Source organism: Monodelphis domestica, chromosome 2 (genome assembly GCF_027887165.1).
Source record: "Monodelphis domestica isolate mMonDom1 chromosome 2, mMonDom1.pri, whole genome shotgun sequence".
Lineage (NCBI taxonomy): Eukaryota > Metazoa > Chordata > Mammalia > Didelphimorphia > Didelphidae > Monodelphis > Monodelphis domestica.
The window spans coordinates 134,390,245-134,415,498 of record NC_077228.1 but is presented as its reverse complement, the minus strand read 5'-3'; positions in this window follow the sequence as shown (position 1 = coordinate 134,415,498).

Sequence of the window (25,254 nt, the reverse complement as noted above, 5' to 3'; positions counted from 1 at the left end):
TCTCCAGTCCTCTAATCTCTCTCTTCTCCAATCTCTTTTCTACATAGCCATCAAAGTGATTTTCCTAAAGTACAAATTGGACTATAATCGCCAATTTCTTCATTCCTTGTGGCTGACTGCAAAATCTTTCAAGAACTCAGGCTCCCAGAGTTTATCACCCCAGTCTTTCATCTCACAAGGTTGTAGCTGTCCTCCTGTCCCCCATCCCTTTCCCAACCTTCAATAAATGCTAGTAGCTTCCTCCTATATCTAGGATCAAATAGAAACTATTCTGTTTGGTATGTAAAGTTCCTTATAACTTGGTCCCTTTCTTTTTTCAGTCTTCTTATACTTTATTATCTTCCACATATTCTATGGTCAAGCCACAATTGCCTTCTTGCTATTCCTCACGAATGGCAATCCATGTCCTCTCTTGAACTTTGCACAGGTTGTCCTCCATGTCTGAAGATCACATCTCTATCTATTAGAATCCCTTATTTCCTTCAAGATTCATTTTAAGTACAACCTTCCACAGCCAGAAGCATTTTCTACCCCCACCTCCCTCTCTCCCAACCATGAATGCTTTCTTATCCAAGGTTACCTTGTGTGTATTTTGTATATAAATACTATAAAGGATAACTTAATTAAGCAGTTTCAATCAGTTTATGCCTCTTTAGAGCCTTATATACCCTACATGTAATCTCATTAGATACTCAACATTATAATGATAAATTGTGACTACAGTAATAGTCCCAGTTATGAAGATTGAATGAGTTATTGTGTATAAGAATCGGTAATCAATAATTATAGTGTACTTAAAATAAATAATAGAGTTTCCTGTAGATATATTTTCCAGGAGAGTTTGTGCATGTCTTCAGTGTCTTGGAATGTGTATAGATGTTTCTAAGGCTATGGGTTTTTAATATTTCATTTTAGCTTTGAAAAAAACCACAGAATGGCCTTGGCTATTTTTATATCATAATATAAGGACAGGAGATCGCCTTGCCTCTAGGAGGATGCCCTGCCTCCATGGGAAGACTGACCTCCTAGAAAAGAAAGACTCCTCTTGACAGACCCCCTCTGGGGTGAATTTATGTAATCTGGCTCTTTTGCAGAAAGTATGGATATGTTAGTTGAAAAGCTCAGGATCTCAGATGATCCTGGGAATATCTGCAGGCCATTGATTAATGTGACTTGAATTTACAATAGTCAGTTTTGCTCAGATCATTTTCCAATATTTTTCTTTTATACTTTATATTTGCATATGTTGTTTTCCTCATTAAAATAGAAGGGCCTCATGAATTAGTTCAGCCATTCTAAAAAACAATTTAAAATGATACCCCAAAAGCTACTAACCTGCATATATCCTTTCACCAAGAGATACTACTATTAGATATATTCTATAAACCCTTACTTTCTGTCCTAGTAACAACTCTAAACAGAAGAGTGTGAAATAAAATATGTAAACTGAGAGAAACTATTATTTCTTGAGATAGTGAAGGTAAACTGAGGAAACTGTTTCTTCAGCAATGACTGTTGTTCTCTGGCTGGCTGTGACTAGAGAGAGCTGCCAATAGGAACCTAAACCTGCTTATTGTTAATGGAGGTAGAACAGAAATGATGAGGGATAGGGATGCCACCACACAGGGATACTGGTATTCAGAGGACTGCTTATAAAGTAATGCCCTGGGGTTTACTCTGGTGTTTGCCTATTGATCCCTACTGATTGCTGATGGATCAATCTATTTCCTAAGCCCCTTCCTCCCTCACTCCTTCCCTTAACTATCCTCTCCCGTTTGCCTCCCTAACCTCCCAAATCTTCTTGAAGCCTTTGCTTCTTTCCTCCCTCCTGAGTGAACTATAAAGATACTCCAGTTGCTTTCTCAGGCAGGGGTTTTATTGGGATAACAGGATGGGAAACCGAGGTAAGAGGGATGAGGATTTTCCCTAATCTAAATGAGATAAAATTGAGGGTTTGGGGAGTCACAAGTGTGACTCTTAGACAGCTAGGGAGATGGAGGACAACAGCAGTTCAAAATCCTCTTTCTTCTTCTTCACAAATCAGTAAGGTCTCTCAGCTTAAACCCAGATAGAAACAAAGTTCAAAGTCTCTCCTTTTCTCCTGACCAGCTCAACTGTCTTATAGATCACCAATTCAAAAGCTTCTCCCCTGGTCAGCTTCCACTGCTCAGAGACAGAGCAAAAAAAAAAGACCAAAAAACCAAGTCAACCTCACAAAAGTATTTCAGCTAGTTTCAAAGCTCCAGGGAGAGAGGGTGTCCTAGTCAGAGACACAGAGACCAAAAGCCCCTCCCCCCTGTCAGCTCAAACTGCTACCAACTGGGGATGTTCTGTTGGAACCCGGGCTCTTGAATCTTGGTCCACAAGTCCTTCAAAACCTCTCTCTCTTCATGTCTCTATCACAAGTGGCAAGGGCTAGGCAATTGGTGTTAAGTGATGTAAAATCTAAAATTATGTCTCTAATAATAAAAATATTATAGTTTAGGAGGTTTATTAAAGATCATTAGAAATCAAGGAATAAAGAGGATACAAAATTAAAACACATGCCCATGGCTAGTTAGCTGTTTTCAAATTTTCCCCACCTTACCACCATCACTGCTGATGCTACATCATGCAAAAAAGAGAGAGTGGGAGGCATTACCACCAGTTAAATACCAATAACATGATCTCGCCAATGTGGAAACATAGGAGAGATTATAGGGAATTTTGGGAAATTCTAAGGACTTCTGGGGAATGAAGTCAAAGGTTCATAATTTCTATTTATACACTGCCCCCCCCCTTGAGACTCGCAGAAGACTAGTCTTTCCAGTGGGTCTTGTAAACATACCAACTTTGAAATTTCAATAATTTGAGGATAAGAGGAAAAGAGAACAAAACCAATAATTGCTAGGAGCATTGGCATAATGACAATTAGGGGGCAGTCCCCTTTGGCATAAGAGTATCCATACAAAACAAATGCATTCAACCCCACACAGTTCATATCACCACATCCCAAAGTTCACTCTGGATCTTCTGGTGCAGAGTGTTGTCTGTGCAAGCATCTTAATAGTGTCTTCTCCAAACAGTTTGCTTTCTGGATTCTGAGAGGTAGCATGTTTCTTATCCTAAAATTACTCTCAAAAAGAATTTAAACTTTGCAATTTAGAATAACTATATTTTCCCTCCTGAAGAGGGTGTTGAAAAACACAGGGCTCACTTAGGAATTCATGGCTGAGTTATAAGGTGTATGAATCAATTGGCAAGAGAACTAAAACATATTAAAAAAATCCAAATAGGAAAATAATTTCTGGATGAAATATAGACTATCAAAGTCTTATGTGTAAAAATTCTAAGTAAAGGAAAAATAAATCCATAACAGGTCCTTTAATCAGGGCCCAACTAAAGTGATTTCTATCCCACAAGTCTGTAGGACAAAATGTAGTAATATTTCACTTACCCATTTGCAGCCACAACTACAAGAAGTTGCTATACTATAAGAGAGAAAAAAGGACTTCTAGGGAAATGTCATTTCCTGGTCTTATGTTACATATTTTTCTCAGGGATACTGGAGTCAGAACAATTGATGTATATGCATGTGATATGGTGTGTATTACAAGGAAGTCCTGCATTTAACACATGTTAAATAGCTGCAACCTCGAGTCTCACACATGATCAAGTCTTTGCACAGAATGTCATCAAGCCATGTAGGATTGATTTGATCTTTTTGATCTTGTGCTCTTGGGCACTATGCAAGTAGCTTTGTGCTTCTTTGGCACTGTTCAATGATTCTTTTTGTATTCCCTTCCCTGGAATCAGGCAGAATCATTAAGCAAAGTCCCATAACATTTATTAATAAATGGCAGGTTTCCATAGTCTAAAGCTTTTGGGTATACATTAATATTATAGCAAATATATTTTAAACTTATATTACTGCAAATTCAAAAAAAGTTAAAGAAAATCTCAATACTGGTGACATGCTTCAAATACAAAAAGGAGAGAAAAAATTAAAAAAAACTGAAATAGTATGTTGCAAAAACAATAATAAAAGAGTTTTAAAAATAAAAAATATATAGCTTATAATCATTGACACACTTTGTCAGCTAAGAAAATGTAGAATACAAAAGTTTCTCACCAAAAAATGAGATCCATTTCCTTTTTCAAACCTGGCCATGATCCACTGTGAGTACAAGCAAGTGATTTTCACAAAGTAACAGTTTTTTATAAAGAACAGCAGTACAATGTATAATTCACATTCAAAAAGTACCAAAGTCCCCAAAATTCACAATAGCCCAGTTAATTACAATAGCAAACAAACCCACTATCATATTTTACATGAGTCTACTGTATGACATTTAAAGAAAATGGATATTTGTCACAAGTTTTTCAGGTGCAACAATGTTTCAACCTTGGCTGAGATATTTTTTAAAAATTCTATTACTGCCATCATTACAAAAATGTGGCAGGAGTCTAGAAAAAACCAAACCTCTGTACTGTTGATGTTGGGTTTAAAAATGTCACCAAGAATCTAGAGATCATTCTGGTGAAAGGGTAAAGTGAGCTGAGGAGTTACAAATGAGAAATACCCCTCTTTTGGGAACCATCCAGGGGTACCATGCCCTGGGATCAACTTCCCAGCTCCTTTGGTATGAAACCGTAATGCCCCACCAGGAAGTGGAGATTATAATTTTACTTCACTTGAGCTACTAAAATGGACCTTAACTCTTGTTACAAATAACTAAGAGGCAGGCAAAATGATCAGAGTTGAGAAAAAATCTAAAATTCATGTTTGAAGACCCCTTAAAATAAATTTGAGATATTTAGCTCATTAAATTTACCAAAGGTTGTTATACAATTTTAACCAGTTTTTGATGAAGTTCATCCATCCTCTATGTGACGATTTAGAAAAGTCAAAATAGAAAAAAAAGCTGTTTTTTTTATATGGGCTTATTCAAAAATATTTGTTCAGTATAGTTATAGGGGAAAGGTAACATAATATAATAGTAGTTAAAATCCAGTACATCAAAATGATTCCGTGTAACAGAATAGTATTGAACACATTAATATATGAACTTAAACCCAACAAAATTAAATCTTAAACAAAACAATCAGCAAAATACAATAAAATACAGAAATTTTCATTTTTAAAAATGGAGTCTGAAAAGTCACCATGAAAAGTCTTAAAAATATAACCTCCAGGGGGCAGCTGGGTAGCTCAGTGGATTGAGAGCCAGGCTTAGAGATGGGAGGTCCTAGGTTCAAATCTGGCCTCAGACACTTCCCAGCTGTGTGACCTTGGGCAATGTAAATCTTGAAATTTCTCAGACTTGTGAATGTTAAAAATTTCCACATTGAGGAATCCTCCATTGGAACAAATTCCCTACTGGGAAATATTCCCCATTTTGATGTGAGAACTCGCCAGGATCAGAAATGGGAGGACCTCTAGTCCACTCGTACTTAAGACTGCTTTAGGGGAGAAAAATCCTTGCTATGGGAGGACCTCTACTCCACTCGTACTTAAGACTGCTTTAGGGGAGAAAACTTCTTGCTAAGCAATGAAAGTACTTGGACCCATGCTTATAATAAGGCAAGGAGTTCTTTCAGCCATGCCTGTTTTTTAGAATTGATACAATGAGATGCTAGGTACCTATAAAGGGTCTGGCAAGTTTTCTCTTAATGAGATTAGTTGACTCAGCTGTGTTTTCACTGGTTCAGACTTACTGAGGAGATTAGTTGACACAGAAGCATTTTTTCTGGTTCAGATTTACTGAGTAGATTAGTCGATTTAGCAGGAATTCAGATGGGCAGTCCTTTGGAAAACATCTACAGTGATTGGTAGATGTAAGGACTTAGGGGAGGTGACATAGGAGAAAAACCCCTATATAAGAAAAAGCAGAATCTCTTGAGAAAAAAAATCCTTTTGGAGGATCTCTGATGAGGATCGCTTGGGAAGAATCTCTTGAGAGAGGCTCTGGAGAAGGGAAGCTCTTGGTGGACAATCTCTAAGGAGGTCTTGCTGGAGCTCCTCTGAGGGGACTCTGTCCCTCTGGAGGCTCTGGAGAGAGGCCCTTTGGAACAGTCTCTGGCTGGAAGGTTCTTTAAGGAGGACTTTGGCTGGAACTCTCTCTGGTGAAGTCAGCTGAGATGGAGCTGGCCTGGTGTCACTAGAATCCTTGCTTAGACAGACCTTGTGGTGAGTGTTAAAAGACTGACTGACTGATCTCTCTCTCTTAAGACTCAGGTCTAGACCATGTTGGCTTAAGGCCCTTCATACTTATTTCCTTTTTCTCTTTCTCTCTTTTCTTTAATTCCACATTTGTATTAATTAAAATCTCTATAAAACCCAGTTGACTTGGGTATTTGAATAATTGGGAATATTTCCCTGGCAACCACCTTATATTTGATTTAAAAACCAAGACACTGTAGTGAAACATATTTTCTGCGGTCAAATTTACTCACCCTCTCTTATATCTATCACAATTTATATCTTCCACCATTTTAACTCACTACAGTTTACAACATCACTCTTTTAACTGTTACAATTTAAGGCCTTCAACCATTTTAAATCTAAGAGCAAGTCACTTAAACCCCTTGCCTAGCCCTTACCACTCTTCTGCCTTGGAACCAATACACAGTATTGACTCCAAGACAGAAGGTAAGGGTTTAAAAAATAAAGAAAATTAGGATTTTTATTTTAAAAAAAGGATTTTTATTTAAAAATATATATATATATTATATATATATATAACCTTTGGTTTCCTTTTCTATCTGTTGAGATTCCTTTTATCAGCACTCTTGGATCTCCCATTGCAAGGGAGAATGTAGGTTTTTGGAATCTCAAACTGGGCAGACCCAAATGGCAAAGGGTTGCAGGGATTTGAATTTCTCCCCTGAATCTCAGGCAAGAGAAGTAAAAGGATCAGTGCACTCACAAATGGTAGAAACTGTTTGAAATAGGCATTGTACCTCTCTTTCATAGAGTACGCCATGCTTGTAATCAACTTCTTGTTTGGAAGAGTCTCTTTCTTCTCTTTGTTCCTCCCCCCACCCCGCTCCCCTGACAAATAGAGGCTAATTGTGGCCTAAGGAAAGAACACCCCAGTTTTTTACCATCTGCCCTGACTCCTAGCTTCTTGGTGGCAGCAATCAGCAACAGCAGTAGGGGTCTGGGTCTGCTTGGAGGCTGATTTTAGGAGCAGAGCCAGAGATCAGGAGGAGGATTTCTGGAGGCCAGGGTCTGGGGCTAGGGCTAGGTGAGTGATCTGGGTTGAGAAGGTCAGGAATGATTGGCTGGGACAACTCGGGAGCAGGCAGCAGGAGCAGGAGAAAGAGTAGAAGCAAGATGCTAGAATTTAGCAGCAGGAGTGAGCAGAATCAGAAGTGGCTTTGCGAGGGTGGGTGGGTGGGGTGGGCAAAAAGCCTTGGCAGGAGAAACATGGCTTTAAAATTATCTAGGCTATCTTAAAAAAAAATTGAGAGTAATTCTTGTACCTTCTGGATGACAAACTGTAAAATCTAAAATTATATCTCTAATAATAAAAATATTATAGTTTAGCCATCTTACCACCATCACTGCTGATGCTACATCATGCAAAAAAGAAAGTGGGAGGTGTTACTGCCAGTTAAATACCAATAACATGATCTCACCAACATGGAGATACAGGAGAGATTATAGGGAATTTTGGGAAATACTAAGGACTTCGGGGGAATGAAATCAAAGGTTCAAAATCTCCATTTATACAGTAACTTGTCCAGGATCATACACAGTGACCTAGGTCCTAGGACTCCAGGATTTATACCTAGAGCTGGAAAGGGTAAATGAAACAGAACAAAACTCAAGCCTATTTCTCTTCAGAAATTTTACCACCTTAAATACTGCCAGAGAGACTCATCTAGTCCAGTAGCATTGAAGACACAATCTGTTCTAGCTACACAGTCAGTGAAAATGTACTACATATACCCACATGGTAGGAAAATGTCAAATGGCTTCTCCCTGAAGGTGGAAGATGGCACCAAGACAAACTTGAAGGAGTAAGAAAAATAGGATAATCTATACCTCACAAAGAGGAGCATGGGAGGAGGAGGGGAAGAATACTATTATAAGGAGAGGAAGAAAGTGCTAATAGGTAATACTCAAACCTTACTCTCAGTGGAATCAATTTTGAGAGGGAAGAGCATCTAGATCCATTGGGGTATTGAATTCTATTTACCCTACAGGCAAGTTGAGAGGGAAAAAACAAGGAGGGGGAGTGGGGCAGGGAGTACAAAAAGGAAGGGAAAAAGAGGGGGGAGGGAATTTAATAGATTCTAAAAAAATAAAAGCAGAATAAAAAGGGAAGGGGTGGAAAGGGAAGTAAATTATGGGGGGGGATTAGCAGTACTGATTAAAAGTAAACCACTGCTGTAGAAGAAAATAGCAAAAGCAGAAGGGTCAGGACTAGGAGAAGAAATCAAAATGTTGGGGGAATACACAGGTGGTAATCATAACTTTGAATGTGAATGGGATGAACTCACCCATAAAACAGAAGCAAATAGCAGAGTGGATTAAAAACCAAAATCCTACCATATGTTGTCTACAAGAAACACACATGAGGCAGGCACACACACACGCACAGGGTAAAGGTAAGAGGCTGGAGTAAAATCTATTGGACATCAACTGAGGAAAAGAAGGAAGGAGTTGCAATCATGATATCTGACAAAGCCAAAGTAAAAATAGATCTGATTAAAAGAGATAGGGGAGGTAATTGCATCCTGATAAAAGGCAGTATAGACAATGAGGAAATATCAATACTCAACATATATGCACCAAATGGTATAGCATCCAAATTTCTAAAGAAGAAACTAGTGGAACTTAAAGAGGAAATAGATAGTAAAACTATACTAGTGGAAGATCTGAATCTTTCTCTATCAGATCTAGATAAATCAAACCAAAAAAATAAATAAGAAAGAGATAACAGATATGTATGAAATCTTAGAAAAATTCAAATTAATAGATATGTGGAGAAAAATAAATAGGGACAAAAAGAAATACACCTTCTCAGTAGCACATGGTACATTCACAAAGATTGACCATGTAGTAGGGCATAAAAACATGACAAATAAGTGCAAAAGAGCAGAAATAATAAATGCAATCTTTTCAGATCATAATGTAATAAAAATAATTATTATTAAGGGTACATGGAGAGCCAAATAAAAAATTAGATGGAAATCAATACAATTCTCCAAAATTGGTTAGGTAAAGAACAAATCATAGAAACAATAATTTCATCAAATAGAATAACAATGATGAGATATCCTTTCAAAATCTATGGGATGCAGTCAAAGCAGTACTCAGAGATATTTATATACTTGAGATCATATATTAACAAATTAGGGAGGGCAGAGGTCAATGAATAGGGCATGCAAATTAAAAAACTACAGAGAACAAATTAAAAATCCCCACATAAAAAGTAAATTAGGAATCCTAAAAATAAAAGGAGAAATTAATAAAATTGAAAGTGAAAGAACTATTGAATTAATAAATAAGACTAGAAGCTGGTACTTTGAAAAAAAAGCCAAATAAAATAGACACAGTACTGGTTAATCTAATTAAAAAAAAAGGAAAGAAGAAAACCAAATTAGCAGTATCAAAAATGAAAAAGGAAACCTCACCTCTAATGAAGAGGAAATTAAAGAAATTAAAAACTTTTTACCCAATTATGTGGCAATAGATATGGAAATCTAGGTGATATGGATAAATATTTACAAAAATATAAATTGCTTAGATTAATAGAAGAAGAAATAGAATCCTTAAATAATCCCATATCAGAAAAAGAAATTGAACAAGTCATCAAAGAACTCCCTAAGAAAAAATCCCAGGGCCAGATGGATTCCCAAGTGAATTCTACCAAACATTCAAAGAACAACTAATCCCAATGCTACACAAACTATTTGACAAAATAAGCAAAGAAGGAGTTCTACCAAATTCCTTTTATGACACAAATATGGTACTGATTCCAAAGCCAGGCAGATCAAAAACAGAAAAAAAACCCCTACAATTTTCTTAATAAACATAGATGCAAAAATCTTAAATAGAATACTAGCAAAAGACTCCAGCAAGTGATCACAAGGATTATTCATTATGATCAGGTGGGATTTACACCAGGAATGCAAGGGTGGTTCAATATTAGGAAAACCATCCACAGAATTGACCATATTAACAAGCAAACAAAAAAAAATAACATGATTATCTCAATAGATGCAGAAAAAGCCTTTGACCAAATACAACACTCATTCCTATTGAAAACACTAGAAAGTATAGGAATAGAAGGACTTTTCCTAAAAATAATAAACAGTATATATTTAAAGCCATTAGCTAGTGTCATCCACAATGGGAATAAATTAGAAGTCTTTTCAATAAGATCAGGAGTGAATCAAGGATGTCCATCTTCACCTCTATTACCTAACATGATACTAGAAACACTAGCAGTAGCAATTAGAGAAGAAAAAGAGATTGAAGGTATAAAAATAGACAATGAAGAGACAAAGCTATCACTCTTTGCACATAATATGATGGTCTACTTAAAAAATCCTAGAGAATTAACTAAAATGCTAGTGGAAATAATCAACAATTTTATAAAAGTTTCAGGATACAAAATAAACCAACACAAATCATCAGCATTTCTATATATTTCCAACACATCCCAGCAGCAAGAGTTAGAGAAATTCCATTTAAAATCACGCTAGACAATATAAAATACTTAGGAATCTATTTGCCAAGACAAACACAGGAATTATATGAACACAACTACAAAACACTTTCCACACAATTAAAACTAGATCTAAACAATTGGAAAAACATTAATTGCTCCTGGGTAGGATGAGCTAACATAATAAAAATGACAATCCTACCCAAATTAATTTATTTATTCAGTGCCATACCTATCAAACTACCAAGAAACTTTTTTACTGACTTAGAGAAAACTATAACAAAGTTCATTTGGAAGAACAAAAGATCAAGAATATCAAAGGAAATAATGAAAAAATGTGAAGGAGGGGGACCTAGCAGTACCAGATCTTAAACTGTACTATAAAGCAATGGTCATCAAAACAATATGGTACTGGTTAAGAGACAGAAGGGAAGATCAGTGGAATAGACTTGGGGTAAATGACCTCAATAAGATAGTCTGTGATAAACCGAAAGAGCCCAGCTTTTGGAACAAAAATTCACTGTGTGACAAAAACTGCTGGGAAAATTGGAAAACAGCATGGGAGAAATTAGGTTTAGATCAATATCTCACACCCTACACCAAGATAAATTCAGAATGGGTGAATGACTTGAATATAAAGAAGGAAACTATAAGTAAATTAGGTGAACACAGAATAACATACTTGTAAGGAAAGATTTCAAGACAAAGCAAGAGTTAGAAAAAATTACAAAATGTAATATAAATAATTTTGGTTACATTAAATTAAAAAATTTTTGTACAAAGAAAACCAGTGCAACCAAAATTATAAGGGAAGGAACAAATTGGGAAAAAAATCTTTATAACAAAACCTCTGACAAAGGTCTAATTACTCAAATTTATAAAGAGCTAAATCAATTGTAGAAAAAAAAATCAAGCCATTCTCCAATTGATAAATGGACAAGGGACATGAATAGGCAATTTTCAGTTAAATAAATCAAAACTATTAATAAGCACATGAAAAAGTGTTCTAAATCTCTTATAATCAGAGAAACACAAATCAAAACAACTCTGAGGTACCACTTCACACCTAGCAGATTGGCTAACATGACAGCAAAGGAAAGTAATAAATATTGGAGGAGACGTGGCAAAGTTGGGACATTAATGTATTGCTGGTGGAGTTGTGAATTGATCCAACCATTATAGATGACAATTTGGAACTATGCCCAAAGGACTTTCTTTAAAAGACTGTTTGCCCTTTGATCCAGCCATACCACTGCTGGGTTTATACCCCAAAGAGATAATAAGGAAAAAGTCTTGTACAAAAATATTTATAGCCACACTCTTTGTAATGGTAAAAAATTGGAAAATGAGGGGATGCTCTTCAATTGGGGAATGGCTAAACAAATTATGGTGTCTGTTGGTGATGGAATACTATTGTGCTAAAAGAAATACTGAACTGGAGGAATTCCATGGGAACTGGAAAGACCTTCAGGAATTGATGCAGAGTGAAAGGAACAGAACCAGGAGAACATTGTACCCAGAGACAGATATACTGTGGCATAATCAAATGTAATGGACTTCTCTAGTAGTATCAATGTAATGATCCAGAAATTTTCGAAGGGACTTATGAGAAAGAACACTATCCACATCAAGAGAAAGAACTGTGGGAGTAGAAACTGTGAAAAAGGAATTGGGAAAGCATGCAAAAGCCAGAGAGAAATTATAAGGCATGCAGCAAGACAAGAAGCAAGGCTAGAGGTTGATCAGCTGTCAATCAAAGGAAGATTCCATTTGTAATGTTACCAAGAAACTGTTGAAGGCAAGAGCCAACTGTTGACTGATTTCTGGACTTCTTGGCTGATGGTGGTGACTTTGAAGGAAGAAGCTGAGTTTATCTCTGGGACTTGGGATAATCAAGTTGGAGGTGGCCATGACTGATTTGAAGGCAGAAGAAGAAGGACAATAATCCATATCTCTCTCTCTGACTTGCTCTGTTTCATGTTAGTGACTGAATTGCCATTTTCTCTCAATATCCTCCAACCTAAGACTCACTGTAAATAATAGGGAAACCTCCAATACTCCATCCTTCATCTTTTCCTGTTATCTCCAAATAAACCCTTACTTAGGACAAAAGAAGATAGAAAGTATTTTCATTTGAGACAGCACAAACTCCCCCTGAGTAATTTAGTAAGCAGAAGAAGAAGACAAAGGGGAGGGAAGCTGAACAAGGAGGTTGGGAGAGAAGAGGGAGAAATGGGAGGAGGGTAGGCAAAAGAAGATAACTACCTGATCCATTGGTTATCATTTATCCATCACATATACCTCCTCCAATATTATCTATTACAAAACACAGAAGAAAAACAACTGCTTAATCATATGAGTCAATGGGGATATGATTAGGGATGTAGACTCACGATCACCCTAGTGCAAATATCAATAATATGGAAATAGGTCTTGATCAATGGCACTTGTAAAACCCAGTGGAATTGTGTGTTGGCTATGGGAGGGGAGTAAGAAAAGGGGAGGGAAAGAACATGAATCATGTAACCATGGAAAAATTTTCTCAGTCAACTAAATAAAAATTTAAAAATATGTTCCTTCACAAAAAGTAATATGACTATTAAGTGGCTAAATAGAAGTAAGGTGGGGGAAGTTGGGTGACTCAGTGGATTGAGAGTCAGGCCTAGAGACAGGAGGTCCTGGGTTCAAATCTGGTTATAGATACTTCCTGGCTGTGACTTGCCACTTAACCCCTACTGCCTAACCCTTACCACTCTTCTTCCTTGGAACCTATATTGTATTGATTCTAAGATGCAAGATAAGGGTTTAAAAATAAATGGAAGTAGGGTATAGGACATACCTAAAATTTAGGTAACACAGTCAGTGGGCAATCATCAATGAAGAGACTTAGACACTCTCCCCCAAACTTCTGAACTGGTACCAGAGAACCCTGAAAAAGGCAGTTGGGATCCAGGGTTGTCATTGTAACATATAATTAAAAAGAAAAGCAATCTATAAACATGTACAACCCTTATTTTCTATTCCACTATGTATATGGAATTGCCCATTAAGAAATTATGAATTTCAGAGTAAAAATTTGAAAAAAATTTAAGGTAAACTCCTTGAAAACAAGGACTGTTTAGTAAGTCTAGACAGTGCCTAGATTTAAGTTAAGGTCAGAAAATTCCTTTTCATTTTGATCATACCATTATTGCTCAAAGCTCACCAGCCTGGTTCCCAAAAGTCAACCTAGGAACAACATTTCTTTATTTACTAGCTGTGTGATTTGCTTTATGGAAGACCTTTAATTTCTGAATCTGAATTTCCTTATCTATAAAATGTAAAAAACCATAATAATAGAAGGTTCTCATGGAAGTGTTTTGTAACCTATAAAGTATTATATAACTGTAAATTATTATCACACCAGCATTTTCAATTAATTACTCACATATGGTTAGAAATAACACTAGCAACTTTATCTTTGAATGTAGGAGATAATGTCAAATATTGACGTTGAAGGGTACAAAAGAATCTGAAGTAATCTTGGGAATGTTAATATTTCAGATACTGTTATTTGCTTTTCTGTTTCTTGTTTCTCTGAGATCATAGGTGAGAATTGTTGACATTCTGGCAGTTTGCCAAACTACCCCAAACTAGTTACCTGTGGAAATTTGGTTCATCATTCTGAGCTTTGGTTTTCTGTCTTACTAAAAAGAGACCAAGAATCTTTCACACTTAATTACCTTTCAAAATTGTGCTGAGGATGAATGGATGCAGACCTAAAATTCAGGTGAAAGGGATCACATAAGGCCCAAGTATTATATTTTCAAAGATAAAATTTTGGTGAGAATTAACATGTTAATAATCTAGGGAGAAAAACCCAACCCCTCAATCTTGTGAAATAGTCATTTATTCTTAGTATTATATGTTCCACGCTGCTTGTCAAACTTCCTTCCACATTCATGGTCTGTTTTAAGACTAAACTTTAAATTCTGGCAATAAATGGATTTTGTCATAAAGTCTGACAGATTCTCATACTGTAATGGTATACCTGGAGATATCACCTTCATCTCTGGAACTACAGAAACTAAAACACAGTCCAAATGCCTTTCAGCACTTATATAGCCCATCAGACTTATTTTTGCCTGCAAAATATTTATTTCAGAACCCATTCTTTGAGTGCCATTGATATGACACATAGACATTCTTGGTATTTATTTTAGCATACCAGACTACATGTCTGAGGAGGAGTAAAGATTTAAAGCAAAACTTAAAGGTCTTGCAGAAGATAAGTTCCTATCTTCTTTAACCACCACACTGTGGATGAACTACTTTTTATTCTTAGTTCAATAAGGTTGCAGGAACACCACCATTCTGAATGTTAAAAAAAAAAATCTGTACTAATGATCTAAGTCAGTGTGAACTTTTGTTCCAGTTACAAAATTCCTCAATCCTTCTAATATCCATCAGTTGTTATCCTTTTCCTCTTACCTTATGCATTCTTCTCTAAGAACTATAAAAGCTGAGGATTATTATTATCATTATTAAATCCTTACCTTCCACCCTAGAATCAAAACTATGTATTGGTTCCAAGACAGATGAGCAATAAAGGCTAGACATTGAGGATAAAGTGACTTGCCCAGGCTCACACAGCTAGGGAATGTCTGAGGTTAGATTGAACCTAGGACCCCTCATCTCTAGACCTGGCTCTCAATCCACTGAGGCAGCTAGCTGCCCCCTGAGAATTATTTTTAATGCCTCCTGAAACCTAAACAGGACCTTCTCTAATGTTGATTTGACTTCTGACCTTCTGAAATTGGTTCTTATGGTGTTTGGGGATAAAGAGATTTAAAGCTGTAAGGACAATGAACTTGAAAGTCTGAAGTATTTGGATTCTAATCCCACTTTAAATATTTATGTGACCCTGGACAAGTCACCTACCCTCTTTGGGTTTCAGTTTTCTCATCTGCAAAAAGGGGGCAGATTGCATGTGATGACCTCTCAGGCCTTTCCCAGCTCTGTGTCTATGATCCTATGAATCTCAGAGGCCATCCAGTTCAACATACTCATATTTTTAGATGAGGAAACAGAGTTGAAGTGAGGCTAAATCTCCTAGGTAGTAAGCAGCCAAGCAGTAATTTGAATCCATGTCCTCCTGACTGCAAATACATTTTTTACTACACTAGGCTTTCTGAGCATCTGCTCTATACTACTCATCACGTCTGATTTACAACCATATGTCCCTGAGCCTGTACTCGAAATCTTTGTGTGGCTTTTTATGTCCTACCAGAGCTCACATTCCACCAGCATGACTTTTAGGTTGACTTTTAGGTTGACTGTGGTTAAGACCAAATACCAGTCCAGATGATCTGTATCTCTCAGTTTTTGTCTTTCAGTTACAGGTAGTGGGTCTTACCCCTGGGGTGTATGAGGTGTTCAGGGAAGACTAGCATCTCTGGTTTGAGCCCTTTTTAGAGCTGCTCTTCTACCTTTGGTGCCCTCCTGCTACCTAGCTGTTACCTGTGGCTCCAAGAAGCTGTAGCATGTGCAGATTTTGAGCGACTTATTTGTAACATTGATTCCCAGAGCAGTTCTCCATCTGAGAAATCTTGTGAGAGAATTTCATTAGGCTTGCTTATAATTAGAGCATTTTGTAATGCTTCATCTTGTAAGGCTTACGGCTAATTGGGTCAAGAGTGTCATTTTTCTCAATCATGCTGCTAGAAAAAGGGATGAGTGGTAGACAGAGGCATGGCCTTGGTATCAGGATGATATATTTATGTCATGCCTCTAATACATATTAACTGTGTGATCATGGGCAAGTCAACAGATCTTTAAGTGCCCCGGGTAATGCTGTAAGTCTAAATTGCGGTCTGGAGGTCCTGGGTTCAAATCTGGCCTCAGACACTTCTCAGATGTGTGACCCTGGGAAAGTCACTTTAAGCATGTTTGCTTAACCCTTACCCTTCTGTCTTAGAATTGTTATTAAGACAGAAAATGAGGGTTATTTAAAAAAAAGTATAGCTGAGTTGCCAATACTCTGAGAATTCCTTATGCCAATGATATCAAGGTCCACAGAAATGTAAGGCAATAGCATTAAGACATTACTAATTGCATAAAGACATACATTCAGCTAATCCATTGTATTACCAACCTGAAGACATTGGGTCCCCATGCTGGGTACTGAGATCAGAGAAAAGCTTCTGATGGCAGCATACTCCTGATTGAGCTGTATTACTATTATATCTGCCAGCCATCTAATTGAATCTTATTTTGTGGCCCAATGGGAATAATGAATGATCAGGGAGAGCTATGAGAATATGTTTTCTTCTCCAAGCAACTGTTTTTCTTCTTTTCACAAAGCACTGTGCCTTTCCCCAGGATTTTTAGTTTTAATATTGGGTAGGTGAGTTTATTACCAGACAAGGGAAGGAGCAAGATAGGTTGTTGCTCCTGATAATTCAACTAATGGGAGGGCCAGGATGTAAGGGATTGAATTATTTAAGAATAGGGTCACCAGTAATTTAATCAATTCCAAAATGATTTTTTTTAGCAATTTATTTATAAAATATAGAAAGTGAAAGTAAGAAAATCAGAGAGAAGATAGGGTAAGATATCTAACCAACACACTAAGTATTTTGCTCCCCCTGGCTCAGCTCAGGAAGGGCTAATTAGTCCTTAGCTGGAGGGACTTCAGCCTTGAGCCAAGGATTGGGGGATGCACAAAGCCTCTCTCAAGAGGGTAGGCTATCCTGAGGCTAGTCCATTCAGAAAATCCAGGGAAGGATATTCAGTCTTTTTTCACTCACCCCACATGGTAGTTCTAAGGAAGATAGCAGTCCAAGGTCCTCAGCCAGAGTTCCTCCAATGTTCCTCCAAATTGAAGGTGAAAGACGACTTCACAGGAAGTTCTTGGCACTTTTAAAGACCATTCCTTTTTGTTACTTCCTTCCATTTTATGTGTACCAATTACAGCTAAAACTTTGCTTAGGGCTGTCCAGGAGGCAGTCACCCACTATTGCACATGTGGATCACAGACCTCCCCATACTTAAGGATGAGTGGAGTGTATACACATCTGGTGATTAAGTCTAAAAATGGGCAGGGGAGAGTTAATCTTCACACTAAGAAAGTCACCCTAACTTTAAAAAATAGTTAAAGGAAAAAAAGGTGAAGGAAAAAATAACATGGTAGTTCTTTTTGTAGAGAATCCAGTAATTTGGCTAATTTGTAGAGAATCCAGTAATCCAGGAGTAGGTTACTTTAAATAAGGCTAAGATTGCCGGCCATAAGTATTACCCATCTCCTGTTAATCTTTCTTTCAAGGTGAATTACATGGATAGAGGTTAATAATTAGGAATATAATAGAGATTGAAGGGTATTTTCTCACCTATATCCTTTACAGTTTCCTAAGTGAAGCTTTCAGTATAATTTTCAAAGACCTAGGCTAGCAACTAGGAATATGAGAGGAGTTAAAAGAAATTATCTAATTATAACTCAAATAAATTTAGACTAAAGGAATCTAAGGGAAAATAGAGGAAATGAGTTCAAAAGACAGATTCAAATGCCTATAAATTATTACATATAGCTAGCCAGATATGGCTGGTTGGTCACATTTCACAAAGGAGCTGAAATAACCTTTGAGGCTATCAGTTTAAAAATAGCTGTAGCTGCAGTTCAGTGGAGATACCAATAGTGAGAGACACCAAAAAAGACAAGGGGAGGGAAAGGAGGAAGGAATAAGCATTTACATAGCACCTACTATGCGCCAGGCACTGTGATAAGTGCTTTAATGAATATTATTTCATCTGATCCTCACAATACCTCTTGGAGGTAGGTCCCATTATTATCCTCATTTTATAATTGAAGCAGCTGAGGAAAACAGAGGTTAAGTGCCTTCTCCAGGATCACTCAATTAGTAAGCATTTGAGTTCAAATTTGAACATAGGTCTTCCTGATTCTAAGCCAAGCACTCTATCTAAGATGCTCAGTGGAGCAAGTAGTTTAAGGACATCACCAGAAGACACTGGTGCCCTGTAGGAAAGCAAGTAGCAACCTTCACTCATCCATTCATTCATTTATTCATTCAACAAGCATTAATTATCTATTATGATCTAGGTGCTAGGGGTATAAAGACAAAACAAAAAAGCTCCTACCCTAGAGAAATATACATTCTATTGGAGGGGTTATGCAATTAAGGGAACATAGATCAGTAAATATAAAAGATATACAAGAATAAAAACAATTTTTAGGGGAGGAAGCTGACAAGTAGGAGAAGCAGGATAGATCTTATGTGCTGTTAAGGCATCTGACATTTTATTTGACCCTACTTAGGGTTTTCTTGGCCAAGACACTGGAGTGGTTTGCCATTTACTTCCCTAGATCATTTTACAGATGAAGTGAGGCAAACAGGGTTAAATGACTAGCCCAGGGTCACACAACTAGTATGTATCTGAGACCAGATTTGAACCCAGGAAGATAAATCTGACTCCAGGCCCAGCAACTCTATTCATGGTGCTACTTAGTTACCCTTGTATAGGTCTTATGTAGGAGGTGGCATGAGAAGTGAAATGTGAAAGCAACTGGGGCTTCTGCAAGGTGGAAATAAGGAAGGAAAGCAATCCAGACATGAGGGACAGCCTGTGCAAAGGCACAGAGATATGATAGAATATCATGTACAGAGAAGATTACAGTTCCAGGGGATGATGGTGTCAAGTGAAAGGGTTTGAAGGATGAAGAAGATTTATGTCTGTTTTCAGGCAGCAGAAGGTACAGTATAGAAAGAAAATTTATCAGGGAGGTGACAACTGCAGGAGAAGAATTGCCAGATGAGATGAGATGGGATGGGAAGCATATAAGAAGAGGGACTGGCCTTGGTAAGGAGTAGAATCAGGAGTAGAATACAGCAGAGAGTGTAGAAAAAGAAGAAGAAATGATGGGATATGATGTCAAGGTATTCTGATATGTAGAATAGGGAAGAAGAGAGTTTTCCATAAATGTTTTCTATTTTCTCAGTCAATTATGAAATGAAGTCCTCCTTTGCAAAGAGGGCAAAAGAACGCATGGTGAAGAAGTGTGGAGAAAAGAAATGGTTTAGAGCATTCAAAGTGATATTGGCTTAGTCACCATGGTTAGGTGGCTTCTTCCTGTAGCACTTAGCAGCATAGAAGTAAAGCATGGGAGCAGATGTTGAGAGTAATTTAGTATTGGGGTTTGTCAAACCATCTATGCAATAATAGGAGATGGGCAAGGGATTTCAGAGGAGATGACAGTGTCTAGTTGAACTGGATAACTATTGGATCATTTGATGCATTCTTTATCACAATGGAATCCATTTTAAATACATTGTTTTTGTTTTCACTGCAAGATAAAGTCATGATTAGTTGTGACTGGTCTAGGGGGTAGGAGGAAATTCAATGAAAAAGGAGTCTAAACAATATTATTAGTAGTGCTGATTTCCAAATATGGTAGATTTCTGGAACCTTATCACAATAGTAAAAATGCCAATATTTTTCTAATTAACTTACAGATTTAGGAAAATACACACACACACACACACACACACACACACACACACACACACACCCCAAATCCCAATAGACTACTTCAAAGAACTAGACAGAGGAAAGCAAAATTAATATGGAAAATTTGATAGTCATTATTCTTTTTAAAATAATGAAAAAAGGAATAAATAAAGCAAAATATGCTCAAGTTTGGGGTAAAATATAGTAAGATGAAAATCAATAGGGATAAATATAAATTGTTTTACATAGAAACAAAAAATATAAAACAGGTTAAAGATGTAAGAGGCTTGGATAGACAGCAGTTCTGGAAAGACCTTAAGGTTTTAATGAACTGAAGACTCACTGAAGTCAGCAGTGTGATGTGGCAACCAAAAGAACTAATGCGATCTTTAGTGGCATACAGGGCAGGAGGCAGAGCTTCCAGTAATAAAGAGATGATATTCCCACATATTTTGTCCATGTCAGACCTCATTGGAATTATTGAGGCCAGCTTGGGGTATCATGGTTAAAGAAGGAATATAAGCTGGACCCTGTTCAAAGGGCAACTGATTCTTAACATATGAAGTTTAGTTTAGGGAACTGGACATATTTAACCTGAAAAAAAGAGTACTCATGAGAGCCATTATAGTTTTCTTCAAGAATTTTAAAAGCATTATGTGGAAGAGAGATTAGAATTGTTCTGCTTGATCCTAAAGGACAGAATCAGAATCAAGGGATGGAAACTATGAAGAATCCAGTTTAGGCTTGATTTCAAGAGAACCTCCCCCCAAAAAAATTCCTAATAATATTCCCCCAAAGTGAAATGGGTTGCCTTGAGAAGTAGTAAGTCATCTTTTCTTGGAGATCTCCAAAGAGAATCTGGATGACCCCTTCTTATGTATGCTATAATGGATAACCTTTTGGTGTATGAGTTGGTCTAGATGACCATTAATGTTTAATTCTCAAATTCTGTGATCATGAGCATGTGTTGTGTTGGCTATGTATGCTTCCTAGCTATGTGTGTTCCCTCTGTGTTTGCTTTGCCATGTATGATCTTTAGATATATGTATTCTCGGCATGTGTCTTCTACTGGTGGCACAGAAACCTGTAGGAAAGTATGAACAGGAATCTTTCTTACCATTTCTTTTGCTATGCTGCTTAATCAAATGTCTTTTGCTTTGAACTAACATTTCTTTGGTTAGTTGGTAAAAAGAAACACATTAGTAGGTGCTCATAAACTACGGATTTGTGGGGATGCTGATCTATATTATACCTTAAACCTCAGGTAGCCTCCAGAGGACCATATGTGAGAGATGCCCTGGGGCTTACCGCTTAATCCTTTACATCTGTTAAATTATATGCTGTTCCTACTGAAACATTCCTCAATTCATTTTCATAGATTTTTGTTCTGGAAAAAAATTTTTTTTAGAGTTTGTACTTGCACTGTTCTTGGGATATAGCTCAAGGTCAAAAATAATTATACCTATTTTGTGGATTCAGAAACAAGCAGAAAAAATGAACAACTTCTTTGAACATCAGAAAAATCTTCAATCTCTAATATACCCAGTATTTTTTTGTCCTTGTTTTTTGACCATTTGGAGAGAAGAGGAGTGGAAAGAAGAGGATATGATTCACTGAGTACTAAGCCTCTGTAGTGACTTAATATCTATTTCTTCATGGCAGGATTAGTGGCCAAGAGGCAGAATGCTCTTTAACTCATGACCAGTTCTCCTGAGTCATCCCATTAGCAGCCAGTTTACTATTAAATCAGACAGTGATGAAAGGGGACTGAATAGAAGAGTATGAACCTTCTTCTTTATGAACCTTTTCATTTTCTCTTTTTAGGCTTTTATTTTTAGAAAGTATAATTTTTCCTTTTGATCTTGGCAAATGAGAGTTTTGTCAAAACTTGAATATCACTATTTCTTACTTGTATCCTTCCTAATTAGTATAGAAACTAGGGAGAAAAAATAGAATCATAAAAACATAGGGATGGAAAGATTTTTCAGGAGCTGTGCAGTTTATTCCCATTTCCACCTAAAGTCCCAAGCATTTCAGGCACCTTTATATCCATAAAAGTGGCATGAGATAGAAGTTCTCAAAATGTGGTCTGGAGCTCCAGGGTGGGGGGGGGTGCCTAAGTCTTTTTCAGGAGGTCCATGGTATCAAAACTATTCTTAAAAATACTAACATATTAATTTTTAGTTCAGTAAATATCAATAGACATAACCTATTGTTATGATGGGATTTTGGATGAGGAAAGAACAAGAGTGAACATATAAATAAATTCAAATTTATTGGTTGGGAAGGGTAGTGTGACAAGGAAATCACTTTAAAAGACTGATATATATTAATTTAAGGTCGCCAAGGAATTCAGCTATGTAATTCCTAAATGAAAACTCAAGTTAGCAGTCAACCTTTTATGGAGTTTAATTACAAACAGGATGAAGAAAGGTATCAGAGATAGAGAGAGAGAGGGAGAGAGAAAGGGGAGAGAAGGGAATAGGGCTTAAATACCCCTTCTGTTTAGGCTGGGCCAAAAGGCCCAAGCCCTTAGATAGCTGGGGCAAAGAAAGGAGATCAGTCCCTATTACTCACATGACCAAAATGGAGAAACAGTCTCAGGGGCCTCCACCTCCAGCTTCCTTCAGAGCAAGCTTCTCAGAGCACCTCTCCAACCACTCAGAGCCAAAACTCTCCAACCACCCACCTCTCAGTCCTCAGACCCCTCTCTCTTTAAGCAAACCATCCAAGTTCCCTCCCCTCAGTTCTCACATCTACCAATCACTGTCCATGTCTTCCCTGTGCCAATGGTGGCTCTAGCTTAACCCAGGACCGCCCAGAGGTCTGTGGCTTTGCACATGTCTGTTGAAGGTCATATTCTCAAATAATTAAATCTTGATCCTTTGCTACAGCCCTTCCTAAATCCTGTTACCCTGAGTAGGGTAGAGATTGGAATAATTAAATTTGATCTATGCTGCAGCCCTTCCTAAATCCTGTTAGGACTGAGTAGGGTAGAGATTGTAATTTCCAAGACCTGGTTCTGTCATTCCAAGTATCTCTATTGTATCAATTCTAAAATCAATCATGACTCAAAGAAATTCCTGTTCTATGCTTAAGCATAGGTCAAAGCCCTTTCCATTGTTCAGCAAAAGGTTTCTGTCCTAAAGTAATCTTAAGAAGGGAGGAGGAGGAACCTCCCATGCCAATGGGGTTCACATTCCAATAGACTATCAGTAAGAAATTTTTCAAGTATGAAATTTCCCAATGGTGAAATTTCCAACATTTATAAGTCTAAGAAATTTTAAGGTTTACAGTAGGAAGGAACAAGGGTTTAGGAGTAAACTATATTTAAACTTATCTTAAAAGCTAATATCTATAAACTATCTAAACTATCTTATTAAGCTAAGTATTAACTTTCTAATATCCAAGTCTCACACCAGGGGTCCAATCAAATGGGCCAGGATCTTCAGTTGGTTGATATCCAAGCAGGTCCAGAGATCTTACTGATGCTGCCAGCAGCCAGATCCAAAAACCTTCTTTCCTCTGTTGGTCTCAGGAGAAAATTTCTTCCAAGCCTTACACTCAGGTCCTTCCAGGAGAGAAGCCAGTTGGGCATAGAATCTTTCTTCAGATCTCTAGCCTCAAGCTCCCATGTGACCCTTAGTCACATGCTCCTGTCAATCACTCTGAGGTTTACATCTCTCAGTTTTTGCAAACATTTCATCCTTTATCACACTACATAAACAAAAGCTCTTTAGGGGAGTTCTTAACAATTTTTAAAAGTGTAGTTCTGAAACTAATACATGTGAGAACCACTGCCAGAAGAAATTATTTCATAACAACTTTTGGCCACTTGTTCAAGAAGGAATTAAATAATAATTAAATTCATTCCTTCTTTCTGCCTTGTGGTAGTATGAGTCACTAAGTGTTATGACCCCTCATACTCACTAAGTATTACCAATGATTTGCTAGATCTTATGACCTTTCTTCAAACCTGCTACATCTTGACCCTCTATACCTTTTGACACTATTGATCACTCCCTCTTCCTGGTTAGTTTCTCCTTTATAGGTTCTTGTGACTCTCTTCTCTGGTGGTTTTCTTCCCACTTGTCTGACTACTTCTCAAGTCTGCTTTTCTGGATTTTTCAAGTCATACCCACCAACTATGATTGTCCCCCAAAGCTCTGTCTTTGGACCCTTTTCTCTTTTTCTATAATATTTCAAAAGTGGAAATAATAATTAGCAATAGATTATAAATGTGGAATGAGGGTAAGTGAGGAGTTGAGGATGACACTGAGGTTTTGATTCTTTGTGACTGAGAAAAAATGGTGATCTTAATAGTAATATGAAAGTTTGGGAAAGGAAGGGTTTGAGGAATAAAATGAGTTTCATATTAGAGATGTTGAGTTTGAAATGTTTGTAGAATACCAAATAACATGTCTATTATTTAGACATCAAGATAACTAAAAGGAAATTGTTGATGTAGAACTGGAGTCCAAGAGAGAGAATATAACTGGATTACTGGATCTGGGAATCATATGCATAGAGATGATATGTGAGGGATTGAGGGATTGAAAGAATAAAAGAAGGAAGGGCACATTAAGAAAAAGGAAGGCAAGGAGATAAGAAAAGGGAGGGAAAGGAGGAAAACTTAGAGGGGAGTATATATATCAAGAGGTAGAAGGGTAATAAGGTAAGTATATAAGGGAGGGACTCTTAGGACAAAATAGGAGAGGGATTTTTGGAATTGAATTCATATCAAGAAGTAGGAGGCATGGTTGGGGGGATAAGGAAGGGATTTCTGGAAAGATGGATAGAATAAGAATTAAAAGTGAAAGCGGGAAAGGACAAGGGAGAGACCTTGGGAGAAGTGAACCAATTTGGACCTAAGAGGGCAAGGAGAAAGAGAATAAGGGAGAATTTTTAGAAAGGGATGTGAATTGGAGAGGTATTAGACAAGGAAATTGGACATCTGAGGAGGGATATGGTGGAAAGAAAGACAGAGGGGGACAAACAGTGAGGAGGAATGGAGTAGATAGAAATGCACAGCTAGTAATTACGACATTAAATATAAATTGGATGAATTCATCCATGGGAAGAAGAAAAT